The sequence below is a fragment of the Ovis canadensis genome, chromosome 26, assembly GCF_042477335.2.
Source record: "Ovis canadensis isolate MfBH-ARS-UI-01 breed Bighorn chromosome 26, ARS-UI_OviCan_v2, whole genome shotgun sequence".
Classification (NCBI taxonomy): Eukaryota; Metazoa; Chordata; class Mammalia; order Artiodactyla; family Bovidae; genus Ovis; species Ovis canadensis.
The window spans coordinates 34,775,912-34,790,190 of record NC_091270.1 but is presented as its reverse complement, the minus strand read 5'-3'; the positions used below and the strand labels follow the sequence as shown (position 1 = coordinate 34,790,190).

Below are 14,279 nucleotides of genomic sequence, written 5' to 3'. Positions count from 1 at the left end.
ATGTTCTAACTCAGAATCTATTTAGATCGGGGTACCCCCAAGCAAAGCCTGAGAGACAAAGTTTTGTATGCAAGTAGTTTACTTGGGGGATGATTCGAGGAATCATAAGCGAGGGACTAGTCGAGGGAACAGGGAGAAAAGCTAGTAAAGGGTGCCGAGTGAGTGGGGCACAGCCCTAGGCAAATGGGGCTCAAAGTGCTGGACCCTCTTGAGACCCACATCAGAATCTCCCCTCATGTGCCGAGAGACCTGGGGTATATATCCACCCGCTCCAGCCCCTCATTGCTTGAGGGTTGCTTCTGTAGGTACTGGCTCCTCTGTTTTTGTTCTTTCCTTCTATCTAAACTCTGAATCCCAGCCCCTTTCTTCTCCTTATCTTCCTCTTTCTCACTTATAGCATCACTCTCTCTGCCCATATTCTTGTCCCCCTTTCATCCTAAAGACAAGTTCAATTTTTTTAAACCCTAGAAAATGAAAATGTCCCTTATTCCCATCTCTAACTACCCTCTAATTGTTCTCTCTCCTTTCCAACCAAACTTCATAAAAAGGGCACTCTACATTCACTTCACGGCAGATAAATGGGGAAACAATGGAAACAGTGACAGACTTTATTTTCTTAGGCTCTAAAATCTCTGCAGATGGTGGTTGCAGCCATGAAATTAAAAGGCACTTGCTCCTTGGAGGAAAAGCTATGACCAACCTAGCTGCTGCTGCTACTGCTGCTAAGTCGCTTCAGTCGTGTCCGACTCTGTGCGACCCCATAGATGGCAGCCCACCAGGCTCCTCCGTCTCTGGGATTCTCCAGGCAAGAACACTGGAGTGGGTTGCCATTTCCTTTTCCAATGCATGAAAGTGAAAAGTGAAAGTGAAGTTGCTCAGTTGTGTCAGACTCTTAGTGACCTCATGGACTGCAACCTACCAGGCTCCTCCATCTATGGGATTTTCCAGGCAAGAGTACTGGAGTGGGTTGCCGTTGCCTTCTCCAACCTAGGCAGCATATTAAAAAGCTGAGATTACTTTGATAACAAAGGTCTGTATAGTCAAAGCTATGGTTTTTCTAGTAGTCATATATGGATGTGACAGTTGACCATAAAGAAAGCTGAGTGCTGAAGAATTGATGTTTTTGAATTGTGGTATTGGAGAAGACTCTTGAGAGTCCCTTGGACAGCAAGGAGATCAAACCAGTCCATCCTGAAGGAGATCAGGCCTGAATATTCATTGGAAGGACTGATGTTGAAGCTGAAACTTCAATACTTTGGCCACCTGATTGGAAGAACTGATTCATTTGAAAAGACCCTGATGCTGAGAAAGACCAAAGGTGGGAGGAAAAGGGGATAACAGAGGATCAGATGATTGAATGGTATCACTGACTCCACGGACATGAGTTTGAGCAAGTTCCAGGAGTTGGTGACGGACAGCGAACCTGGCATGTTGCAGGCCATGGGGTCGGACACAAAGAGTTGGACACAACTGAGTGACTGAACCAAACTGAACGTTCACTGACTCTGGTCTCACTTCCTATTAATCCCACAACTAAAGCCAGTGACTTCTGATCTTTTCACTTTTCTGCAGCTGCTTACCATGAGATTGCAAGCCTCTTCAGAGCAGTTTATTGATTTCTCAGACTGCTCCTTCTTCTTCAAGACTTACTCTTCAAAGAGTTTTCCTAAAACCCTTCCCTCTTAGCTCTCTGGGTGTCCTCCAGGTTTTTCCTCTTTTCTTTATAGAATAGTTACTCTTCCTCTGCTAGTCCGCTGAAAGTCAGTGTTTACCCACTCCCAAATTTCTAACTCCAGCTTTCATTCCTATCTGTAACTCTAGAAGTGTCTGACCAACAATCAACTCATAGCCTCGTTCTCTTCTGTTCCCCTAAAAGAAAAGTCTTGCCTTTGTGAGAACACAGCGAGTTGGTAAAACTCCTACTTATTTAGTTCAAAAACCTTGGCATTATCAGACATCACTCCTCTCCCTCATCCGTTATTTCCTTAGTAAGTCTTACTGAATCTACCTCCTAAATCTGAATTCTCAGCATCATCCCCTTGGTTACAACCTCATCGCCGCTGCAATCTGAATTTATGTCTTCACCATCTTAGCTTAGTATAATCTGTTGGTAGCTATTCTTTTCTTCAGGGGATCTTCCCAACCCAACAATCAAACCAGGGTCTCCTGCACTGCAGGTGGATTCTCTACCAGCTGAGCTACCAGAGAATCCCATAATCTGTTGGTACCTCCTCTGTGATCAATCTGTTTCTAGTCTCCTTCCCATGGTGAATATTTCCTATGCAGTTAAAATAAAAGTTATCTGTATAAAAACAAATGTGACCACATCACTCCTCTAAGACTCAAGTGGCCCTCCATAATCAACAAGGTAAAATCCAGTTTCTTTTATGTGGTGATTTTGTCTTGGTGTCAGTATCCATTGGTAGTCAAGTAGTCCCTATGGTTAAAGCCATCTGTGACTTAGCCAAACTGGCATACTGTGAATGCTTTGAAACCTCTGCTAAAATGTGATGTAGGAATGGGTCTTGAAAACTTGAGGCCCAAGTCAGTATTGACACAGAGCCTTCTTTGCAAGCTTAATAAGGGTAAACATTTATATCTGTGAGTTGGGTGACGTTTTCTGTGTATTAATTCATTTAATTCTCATAACAGCTCTTTGAGAAATGTATTTCTTATTTTTATTCCCATTTTTTCCAGTGAGGTAACTGAGACATGAAAAAGGGCAAATAACTTGCTAACGGTGGTCACATATACTAGAGTTTGACTTGAAATGGTCTGGACCCAGAAGCATGTTTCTCATCCACTTGCTGAGGCACTCTGCTAGCTTTACACAAAGGCAGTGGGGTCACCCAGCCTTAGAACATCATTGCAGCCTGTCCAGGGATCTATGCTAATCAGAGGCAAAGTGTGGGGGCTTGAGTCAATGGCAGCTGAGTGCAACCTAAACCTGGAGCATAACATTTTAAGGAGAATCCTTGTCTCCACGTTTTCCCAGTGCCCCCAACCTCCCCCTCGCCAGCATTCCATGAAAAGCTCTGAGAGCCCAGAAGTGGAGTCATTGCTGCAGGGGATAATGATGACCACAGATCATATAGGGATGTTTTTAAAGAATGCAAGCTGAGGGCAGTGGAACAAAGAACAAAACGTAGGACCTGTCTGGAAAATCAGGCATAGTCTGCCCTTCTCTCTGGGTTTGGACTAGACTGACTCTTAAGAATCGAGTTAAGCATCCTCCACTCCATTCTTGAATATTAAGGGAGGAGATGTCAGGGAAGTGTTTCAGTTCAGTTCATTCAGTTCAGTTGCTCAGTCATGTCTGACTCTTTGTGACCCCATGGACTGCAGCATGCCAGGCCTTCTCGTCCATCACCAACTCCCAGAGCTTACTCAAACTCATGTTCACTGATTCAGTGATGCCATCCAGCCACCTCATCCTCTGTCATCCCCTTCTCCTCCCGCCTTCAATCTTTCCCAGCATCAGGGTCTTTTCAAATGAGTCAGTTCTTTGTATCAGGTGGCCTAAGTATTGGAGTTTCAGCTTCAACATCAGTCCTTCAAATGAACACCCAGGCCTGATCTCCTTTAGGATGGACTGGTTGGATCTCCTTGCAGTCCAAGGGACTCTCAAGAGTCTTCTCCAACACCGCAGTTCAAACCATCAATTCTTCAGTGCTCAGCTTTCTTTATAGTCCAACTCTCACATCCATACATGACTACTGGAAAAACCATAGCCTTGACCAGATGGAAGTAGTGGGACATGTTTCTTCTTACAGTCTCTGCTAATCAGGATAGTTAAGTCTTAATTTCAGCATTCAAAGAAGACACAACTTTCTTAGAACTTCATGCTGAGGAAATGGGTCACATTAATTCTTGTAGCAGAAGAACATTGTTTATTTTAATGGTAGGTCTAGCTGGAGCAGGCTAGAAGCAAGACCAAGGGAAAAACACTGTTCTGACAACAAGGAATTACTGAAGAATTTGTAGTTTCCATGGGGAACCCAAGAGGAAGAGGGTGAAAAGTGAGGAGTGAGTGAGATAAGAATGGGGAGTAGAATGTGAAGAATTCATCAAGATGACAAAGTTCATGAGCGGCAGCCAGTGAGAAATTCCAGCTATGGCCAAAGATCTTTATAGAAAGGGGTATTGATATCCATTTTTAAGATGTTTGCTGAAGCACGAAGTCTTCTTTCTGTTCACCCCCTTGCACTGCTAGCTTTTCTTCAGTGAAAAGCTACCAGACACAGGTGCCTTGTGTCCATGGTATTTTGAGAAAATAAAGAGGAAGAGGCTGTGTTTGCCTTGGGAATGATGTGGGATGAAGAAAAAGAATAGCCAAAAGAGGCTAGACTTGAGAACTCAGCAGCAGCAAAAAATAATAGAAAAACATAAGCTCCAAGGATTCCAGTAGATGTTGGCAAATGAGACTAGTTTCCTGCTGTATCTGTGACTGCGATGTGGTTACCCCTGCAGCCTCGGGGGCTTGGGATCCTTTAGGTAGCTGACATCTGAACTGTGTAAGTAAAGTGGGTATATTTCTTATGCCACAAACTTACATGAGAAAGATAACTGTAATTCTTATTTTTCCAATTGGATTTCAAGACTATATTCTATGGGCTTGAAGAAACCCAGGCTCACTTGCATTGATTTCTGGGGCTTATGGTAGGTGAGGTCTCATTGGGCAATGAGAACCATCTAGTCCTGTTGCAGACAGCGGCACCTCTGAGTTCTCAGTCATCAGTCCACACAGACTGCTGCTAAACCTTCCTCCCCTTCCTTTTCAGAGATGAAAGGGACGGCATCTAACTCTTTTGACTTCCCATCAGTTCTTCCTCTTTCCACAAATTCTAAGGGGTAGAAACTGCTCTGATCTTTTTTTTTTCTGATAATTTTCTCTCTGTCTCTGACTGTGACCACCCTTCACGGAGGCAATGCATACCTATAACTAACCCAAATGAGGGAAAAGAAAATACATAAGAAAATGAAACAAACTAACACCTACAAATACTGTTCAGTTGCATTTGCTTGATATTCTCCCTTTCTTCATTAGTTCAAAAGATTCCTCGAAAAATGATCACCCTGCAAAGTAGTGAAACTGTACTTTTTTTCCTGTTGCTAACTTCTCCTTTGATCTATCATTAATTATCTAAAAACTTAAAAGTTCAGTACTCTATATCAGGGGTCAGCAAACTATTGCACCTGGGTTAAATTGGGCCCACTGCCTATTTTAATATTTTTAAGTGGTTGGAAAAAAATTAGGTGATTAATATTTTGTGACTTGTGAAAATTATATAAAATTTAAATTTTAGTGTTTTTTAAAAATATTTTCTATAAAACAATATATTTTCAAAATATTGTTATGTTGCAACACAGCCATGCTCATTTATTACATATTGACTGACTGCTTTCACTGCACAATTATTAAGTAATGGGACTGTATGGTCCACAGTACCAAAAATATTTAATATCTAGCCTTTCACAGAAAAAGCTTGTCAACCCCTGCCCTACATCATTCTGTTGCTCCTACTGGCAGGGTTTTATTTTTTCCTTTTCTAGACTGGACTGTCCATCATTCAATATCTTCCAGTTTTTAACTCTGGAAATTTTGTACTCTTCTGCTAAAGAAAAAACATTCTGACTTCTCTTACCTGATTAATCTGAGTTCACATGTTTTGCCAATTCTCCCTGACCTTAGAGTCTTTCTTATGGAAGGAGGAATGCAGTATGGGAAGTATTTTTATGGTAAAAGAGCAGAAATCACAGCAAATATAGATGGAGTCTCTCTAAATAATGGAGTGAATTGAAAATGACTCAATGTAACCCCAATCATGTTGGATACATTATCCCACCCTTAGTTTCATGCATATACCAAATCTAGTTGTCACCTACAATCTCCTTATTTATTGGAGAAAAAAGCACCCAGAGTTCATCTTTTACTGAGTTACTCCAGATTACTCCTTTATGCCCACGGCAATTGTTGAGTTCTTATTTCATGTAATTTTAGTTTTAATAACAGGTTTTTAAAAGTAAAAGCTGAAGATTACTTTTCATAACTTTATAATATTTTTCACATGAATTAGGGCATAAAATCTCTATTAGCCTGTATTTCCATAAGGGGCTTCCTGGGTAGCTCAAATGGTAAAGAATCTGCCTGCAAAGTGGGAGACCTGGGTTTGATCCCTGGGTTGGGAAGATTCCCTGGAGAAAGGAAGGGCACCTCATTCCACTATTCTTGCCTGGCAAATTCCATGGATAGAGGAGGCTGGTGGGCTACAGTCCAAGGGGTTGCAAAGAGTCAGAAACCACTGAGTGACTAACTAACATTTTCACTTTTCACTTTCCATAATTACTACTTAATTACATGATTTAATTATTAACAGCCTACATCTAGTTATTTTTACTACTTTTCTATTGTAGGGTTGGTGGGAAGCTCATAAAAAATATAGATTATTTTCTTTCCAGTTTTTTATTGCTACTCAGAATCTTTTTTTTTTTTTTAATTCTTCATTTTTTGGTCAAGAGCATGGAGGATGCATACAAACATCCTGTGTGACCTTGGGCAAATGATTTAACTTCTCTGTGCTTCCATTTCCCTCTCTTCCCCTCCATCCCTTTTTTGGCCATGCTACTCAGCATGTGGGATCCTAGTTTCTGGACTAGGGGTTGAACCCACATCCTTGCAGTGGCAGTGCAGACTCCTAACCACTGGACCATCAGAAAGTGACAGTGAAGTCGCTCAGTCGTGTCCGACTCTTTGCAACCCCGTGGACTGTAGCCCACCAGGCTTCTCTGTCCATGGGATTCTCCAGGCAAGAATACTGGAGTGGGTTGCCATTTCCTTCTCCAGGGGATCTTCCCGACCCAGGGATCGAACCCAGGTCTCCCGCATTGCGGGCAGACGCTTTAACCTCTGAGCCACCAGGGAAGCCTTTCTTAAATCCCTCTAACTTGATTTTTCCTAGGAAGCAAGCATTGTACACAGGAGTGCATGACTGCAGCTCTGATCAGGTTTACAGTGAATAGAGAAGGAGGGGTAAAAACATACAGACTTGCCAGGAATATATACAAGCAACATAGATGAAGAAGGGTATAGTAATTATAACTCTACATTTGGAAAGCCATGTAAAGATTGATCACCTGCAAATATGTATGGGATTGTTGGAGTCACAAGGATTGCATATATTGAATAAGTGAATTTTGAAAGAAAAGGACCATAAATTGGTTAGGAAGGAAAGAACAGTTTGGATTGATGTAATTGTTATTATTATACATCGGAAGGGGTGATTAGATATTTTGGAATCTAGAAGTTAAAGCGTCTGCCTGCAATGCAGGAGACCTGGGTTCGATCCCTGGATAGGGAAGATCCCCTGGAGAAGTAAATGGCAACCCACTCCAGTATTCTTGCCTGGAAAATCCCATGGATGGAGGAGCCTAGTGGGCCTCAGTCCATGGGCTCCCTAAGAGTCGCACACGGCTGAGCGACTTCACTTTCACTTTCAGTAAAAAGTCTGAGCTAAACAGTAACGAGAGATGTCATGGTAATTAGATATGGGGGAAACAGACGATGGTAAGAAGAGCCTTGAAATATTACTTATGCATGTGGAGTTGATATAGTTATGTGATGTAATTATATAGTAATTAATTGATTTAATTATTTATAGTAATAATTAATATAATTATTTAGTTCAGGTTTTCTGAGCAAAAGAAGTACATAAAAATTATAATTAACACAGTGGTTTCTCATTGCAAACACTAGACAGTGTTTCCCAACTGGGAATGATTTCGCCCTCACCCCCCCACCTCACCCTGACTTTGGAGGGTATTTAGCTATGTCAGAAGACATTTTTGACTGTCACAGCTGGGGAGACAGGGTGCTACAGGCATCTCGTGGGAAGAGGCCAGGGGTCCTGCCATGCCCAGGACAGCCCCCCACAGCAAAGAACATCAGCCCCAAATGTCGATCATGTCAAGATTGAGAAACTCTGGGCTTACTTAAGGCAGAACAGTAAAATGCTCAGATTTAACCAAAAGGTGAAAAAACTAGGTCAGAGGTCTCCAACTAGTATCCTGTGTGACGTGATCAATCTTTTTTTCATCAAAAAGCTATCTTACTCACAAAGCTAAGATAAATAGTAAAGACAAAATCAGTTATATTCAATTGGAGAACTATTAAAAAATTAATTTTACATTCTGCTCTTAATAGATCTTGTGTTTCTACCCATCAACATGGATGAATCTCAGAAATGTTAACAATGAGTCAAAAAGCAAGTCGAGCAAGAAAATAATCAGCATGATATGCATATGAAGGTTGAAAACAAACAAAACTAAAAAACATACTATTTAGGGATATATAAATATAGTTACACAAGGAAAATGAAGGAATTATAACACCAATGTCATTCAAGATAGTATTTATGTCTGCAAAGAAGAGGAACAAGCTTGGCGGAATGCAAAAGAATCCTTAAATATACAGATTATATTCTACATTTTCTGTTAGTAAGTGGGTTCTTCAGTGTTTCTTTTCTTATTGTACTTAATTTCCTTGGGTATATCAAAAATCACATAAAAACAATCTTAAATTCAGTTATAATAGTAGTATACTTTGGCCACCTGATGCGATGAGCTGACTCATTTGAAAAGACCCTGATGCTGGGAAAGATTGAGGGCGGGAGAAGGGGATGACAGAGAATGAGATGGCTGGATGGCATCACCGAGTCAATGGACATGGGTTTGGGTGGACTCCGGGAGTTAGTGATAGACAGGGAGGCCTGGTGTGCTGTAGTCCATGGGGTCGCAAAGAGTCAGACACAACTGAGTGACTGAACTGAACAGTGGTCACTGAAGGGTTTTCCTTTAAGTTCTGTTGCCACCTGCAGGTTATAACTAAGTACTGCAAAAATTGTCTTCAATGAACATCAAAATTAATGAACATAAAAAGGCCTGGTGTGCTGCGATTCATGGGTCGCAAAGAGTCGGACACCACTGAGCGACTGAACTGAACTGAACTGAAAACAAATGAACTTCACAAGGCATATGCTTCACAAAGAAGCATGAAAGGCAGGGTTTCTTCTCAAGCCACACTTAAAATCTATCTGTGGATAAAGAACTTACAGAACACATTAAAGAGATAAATAATATAGCACAAAACATTGCATTTTAAGTGCCCCCTGGTCAGTGTCATACTGAATCTCAGTAACACATTTTGATATTTTACACAGCATGACAACTGATTTAATTAACTATCGGATTCCAACCCCTTGACTTGATTCATTCTGCTACCACCTTAGGCCAGGCCTTAATTACTTCATGCCAGTTACCACCCATTCTTTGTCTCTCCTCTGTCCTCTCCCTAGTCAGCTCTAAACATTACCACTAGATTAAAGTTTTAAAATGACTACTTCGTTATATCATTGCCTCTTCCAAATCCTCATCTGGTTCCACACTACCTATAGAACAAAGCCCAACCTTTTAGATCAACATTTAAGATTGTTTTTTTAGCTTGGCCCTAACCTGTTCATCCATTTTGCTTTCTTCTCCTGTTTCCCCATTCCCCGCCACATGAATTCTCTATTTGACCCTGTCTGTCTTCTGCATTATCTATTGCTTATTTTGGACGTACTATCTACCTTATAGCTCTTTTTCCTTGAACATCATTCTTCCATTTAGGCCTTCACACCCATCTTTAATATACATTAAGTTTTTCTTAAATGTGGAAAACTGAGATGTAGTTTCAACCTGTATCTCTTAGAGGCCACTCATTCCTTATTTACATTTCCACCAGGGTGTTGCCCCTAACTTCACCCTACATAGATATCATAGAACTATCACCATCTTTGAGGCAATGTAGCATACTTAATTCAACAGAGCGTCCCAGTGATAAAGTATCTGTTTTCCAAGGTGGGAGATGCAAGAGATGCGAGTTCAGTCCCTGGGTCTGGAAGATCCCCTGGATGAGGAAATGGCAACCCACTCCAGTATTCTTGCCTGGAAAATCCCATGGACAGAGGAGCCTGGTGGGCTACCACCGGCCCAGAGGGTCACAGAGTCAGACACAACTGAATGGCTAAGCATGCATGCATTTAATAGAACATACTCTTTCTCTGCATTCCTAAAGCACTTACTGTATCATTTATTTGCCATATTCATACACTAACACTACTGATACTAAACTGGTTTATTTGCATCATTGTTTTCTAAATTAGATGTGAAGTTTTTAGAAATTGGGGATAATTTCATCATTTTGGGGTTCTTTCCTCTGTCCACTGCCCATACTTATTTTGAGGTCCCAATTTTAATATAAACATTTCTCAGGCTCCTCCCACCACCAGATATAAGAGTATTAACCTTTTATTAGGGTTCATAAATTTAAAAAAAATATAAAAAATAATGACCACAATTTCAGTAGTGCTTTTGAATTCATTTGAATTGTTTCAATGCCAGTAGCTTCTATCACCATTTTGTTTTATGCATATATGTTATTATAGGTATAAAACAAAATGGTGATGATGACGGCTTTTTTTTTTTTTCCGTGCATTTTCTTAATTAAAAAATTCTTTCAAGGGGACAGTAGACCTCAGTTTAAACCTGGGCTCTCCCATTTGGAGCCGAATTTTGACGATTTATTTAACCTCTCATTAGTAAAATGGAACTGACGAAGAACCAGTTATCTTCATAACAGTTGTGAGAATTGAAAAAATTACAACAGATGAAATGCTGGAACCGCTGTCCAGTACAGAATTAACATTACTTTAAGAAGGGGCGGGGGAAGCCTTCCAAGGTAGGCAACGTTACTAGCTCTTGTCCCTCATTTCATGGATGCGGCAGCTGAAGCTCAGAAAAGTTAACTTGCCCAAGGTTTTAGTGGGCTAGAGTAAATACCTAATCCATTATCCCATCGGTGGTGTGAGTTCTCACAGCACTTTCTTATAAAAAGAATTTATTTACATCATACCTTATTTCTTCATCATTCAATAAAATACCTCTCAAAGGGCAGGGACTAAGTTTTTGTTACCTAAATAATGTACTTAAAAATGTATGACGAAGTGTCAAAGATCACTGCACTGAAATTGAACCTAGATTCAGTTCCAAATTACAGTAGCAGGAAGGGCTTTATTTATCTGAATTATGTATTGACATGCAGTTCTACTAATCTGTTTTGCGAACAATTTTTATTGGTGACTGAGCGCCCAAGAATTGATGCTTTTGAACTGTGGTGTTGGAGAAGACTCTTGAGAGTCCCTTGGACTGCAAGGAGATCCAACCAGTCCATTCTGAAGATCAGCCCTGGGATTTCTTTGGAAGGAATGATGCTAAAGCTGAAACTCCAGTACTTTGGCCACCTCATGCGAAGAGTTGACTCGTTGGAAAAGACTCTGATGTTGGGAGGGATTGGGGGCAGGAGGAGAAGGGGACGACCGAGGATGAGATGGCTGGATGGCATCACTAACTCGATGGACGTGAGTCTGAGTGAACTCCAGGAGTTGGTGATGGACAGGGAGGCCTGGCGTGCTGCGATTCATGGGGTAGCAAAGAGTCGGACGCGACTGAGCGACTGAACTGAACTGAGAACAATTTGCTCTTGGAACTCAGGTGCGTATTCTTCATTCCTCCTACCCTTATCTTGCTTAAAACAAAACTATCCCGCATCTGCAAACTGTCGAAAAATAAAATGCTCTCGTACGCAAGAAAAACTGAGCAATGTTTAAAGCTTTCAGTTAGTCACACCGAAGACCTTAACTATCACTTTACTCATTTTGGGGGGTTTACGAGAGAACCTGTCAATGTATTACTAACCTTAACAGTGTCGCTGGTGAGAGAAGAGAGTATATACACAGGGAATTCAGAGACTATAGTTTCAGATAACATTTCTTGAGATTCAATTTTGATGAAAATCATCTGGCTCTTCTAAGACCAGCAGGGCATGAATTCAAGCTGGCATTAATTACTGACTGATGATGCTCCCACTGACCAAATGGACGATTTCGTCTAATAAACTTGCGTGGGTTTATCTCCTCAGGTGTAAAATTAGGCCCAGATTGTAAAGGCCCTTTTGGTTCCATCCATTCCCGACCCACATATGGGTGGAGAGCGACCCCAGTTTCTGGTCTCTCTCCTTCTTCCGACACTTCCAGGGGCTGACATCTCCCTCCCCATCCCCCGCCCCAAGGAAAACGAGATCGCGCCTCCGCTCCTTTTCCATCTGCCAAGGCCGGTCTCCAACCACTTCCTCAGAGGCCTCGCCCTCCTTGTGGAGGAGCCGGAAGTGCACAGCATGCTGGGATTCGTAGTCACATCCGTCTCGGCGAACGAGCGGGAGCGTGTAACCCGAGATCGAGCTGGCATTCTGGGATATGTAGTTTCTGGTGGTTCGTTTGTAGACTCGACACCGGGCTCCGGAGCGCGAGGTGACACCACCGACTCCAGCGGGTCACATGACTCCGGTCTAGCGTGCGGATCGCACTGCGGCTCCCGCCCGGGCGAGTTTCGCCCCCGTGCGGCCGTTGCCGAGGAGACGGCGCATGTCTCCCGGCGCGTTGCCCCCTCTGCAGTCCCCCCGCCCCTCTTCTCCCACCACAATGAGATCCTAAGATGGCGGTGGCTGCGGCGGTTGGCGCTGAGGAGCTGAGGTAGACGAGGCGGCCATTGGGCCCTTAAGCAGCCAGGGAACTTGGGGCTTCTCCCTGCTGCGGTCTCTAAGGGCGGCCCGCTGCCGGTGGCGGGTCTCGGGGGCGCTGACCGCTACTCTGCCTTTGGCAGGAGCGGCTGCTTCGTTTACAGGTAATGCCTGCGCGTTCCCAGCCCTTGGCAACCGAGGGCAGAGCGGCGCCGGGGCGGGAGAGCAACGGCCCTGGGACACTTGATCCTGGAGAGCCTGGCCTCAGGCCCGCGCCTCTGGTGGGGCTCGTTGCTGCTTGCTTCCCGTCCCCTGGGCGGGCCGATTGCCCCTTCCCCCGGACCGAGCGATGCTGATCTTGGGGTGAGCATCTAGGGACGCGTCGGCGACTGCAGGACCCCCTGGTTGCCTCCCCGCCCCTCTTGCTGGCCCCGGGGAGGAGGCCGCCCTGGGGACTCGGGCGCCCCAGGAATGTCCCTCGCAAGTAGAGGAAGCGGCGTCGGGGTTACGGTTTGGTTGGGAGGGGGCGTCTCGTTTTCCATAGCAAGGAGCCTTAGTGGGCCATAATCTGCGCCTCTTCTACCCTACCCCCCAAATTCCGTTCCGTGGGGCTCTCGAGCTCCAGAATTTGGAGTGGAGAAGAGCGGGTTAGGAGCGATGCGACTTTGGGGTTGGGCCGTGAGCGGCAGGATTGACGCCGTCCCGGGCGTTTTAGAGCAGAAGGGCCCGGGGAGGCGTTCCTGACTTTGGGGTTCCTACTGGCGAGGCGAATGCTAATTTCACCGCGCTTCCCTCCGCCCTCCCGCGGCGCCCCTTCGCCATCCCTTACTGCAGGTCCAGTTTGGATGGGCGAAATACTAAAGGCCAAATGGATTCGAGGAACGTTGCTTGCTCTGCAGAAACGAGTGTTTGGGGATTAGGTCGTAGGCCCCGCTGGGGAGGCGGGCCTCCAAACTTTTAAGCCCCGCGGCTCATTCCTCTAGAGCTCATCCTATCTTGGGGGGGGGGGATATATATATATATATATATGTATATTATATATTTCACCAATTCGAGGTCTGTGGCGGGGGCTCTCCGGGTGACGGATCGTGTTTTGACGCTGGAGGAAGCGGGGTTTCTGGGCGCCCCTTCCACCCCCGCCCCATAACTGCCTTCCAGACTCCGCCTTGTGCTATTCTCTGGTTACTGGAGTGGGTGGTGTGTAAAGCTCTGGGTGCACCTGCTTCTTTCTTTCCCTAACACCTTCCCAGATAGAGCCGCTAGAAACCATTATAATTCTGAGTTTTTGAACTGAAATGTAAACCTTGCGTTTCTGTAGTGACAGTTATTTTTTAACGAAGTTGCTAGCTTTTAAATAAAAAAATGTCCTCATCAACGGGGATGCAAAGTTCTGGAATAGTTTTGCGTGACAGGAAGTTAATGACTGGGTCAATCTGAAAGAGTAATCTTTTGCTTGGATTTTAACATTGATGGAGAAATTTGTATGATGATTGCATTATAGTGTTTTTACATTATAATTTCATTGTATTCCCAAGTAGATATTAAGGTATCACAGTGCTGTTTGGTAGGCTCTTAACAGGTTTGGAGGATTTAAACCTGTTGATTGCCTTGTTTTCCTAAAGAATTAAAGTACGTTGAATTTAAAATATTGATTAATTGGATTTTTCCT

The 14,279-nt window shown here is 43.5% G+C and overlaps 1 protein-coding gene across 16 annotated transcripts in view; it reads left to right on the top strand.

The window, feature by feature from the left end:
- The first annotated feature begins 12,263 nt into the window (after positions 1-12,263).
- Positions 12,264-14,279, top strand: part of PCM1 (pericentriolar material 1) — an 89,760-nt gene continuing 87,744 nt past the window's right edge. For 9 of the 16 annotated variants that reach the window (XM_069573313.1, XM_069573310.1, XM_069573304.1 and 6 more), the window contains exon 1: positions 12,283-12,774. The gene's annotated coding sequence lies outside the window, so the exon portion shown is untranslated. Of the gene's footprint in view, positions 12,775-14,279 lie in introns of all 16 variants that reach the window. The other 7 variants (XM_069573309.1, XM_069573307.1, XM_069573312.1 and 4 more) reach the window with 3 other exon arrangements.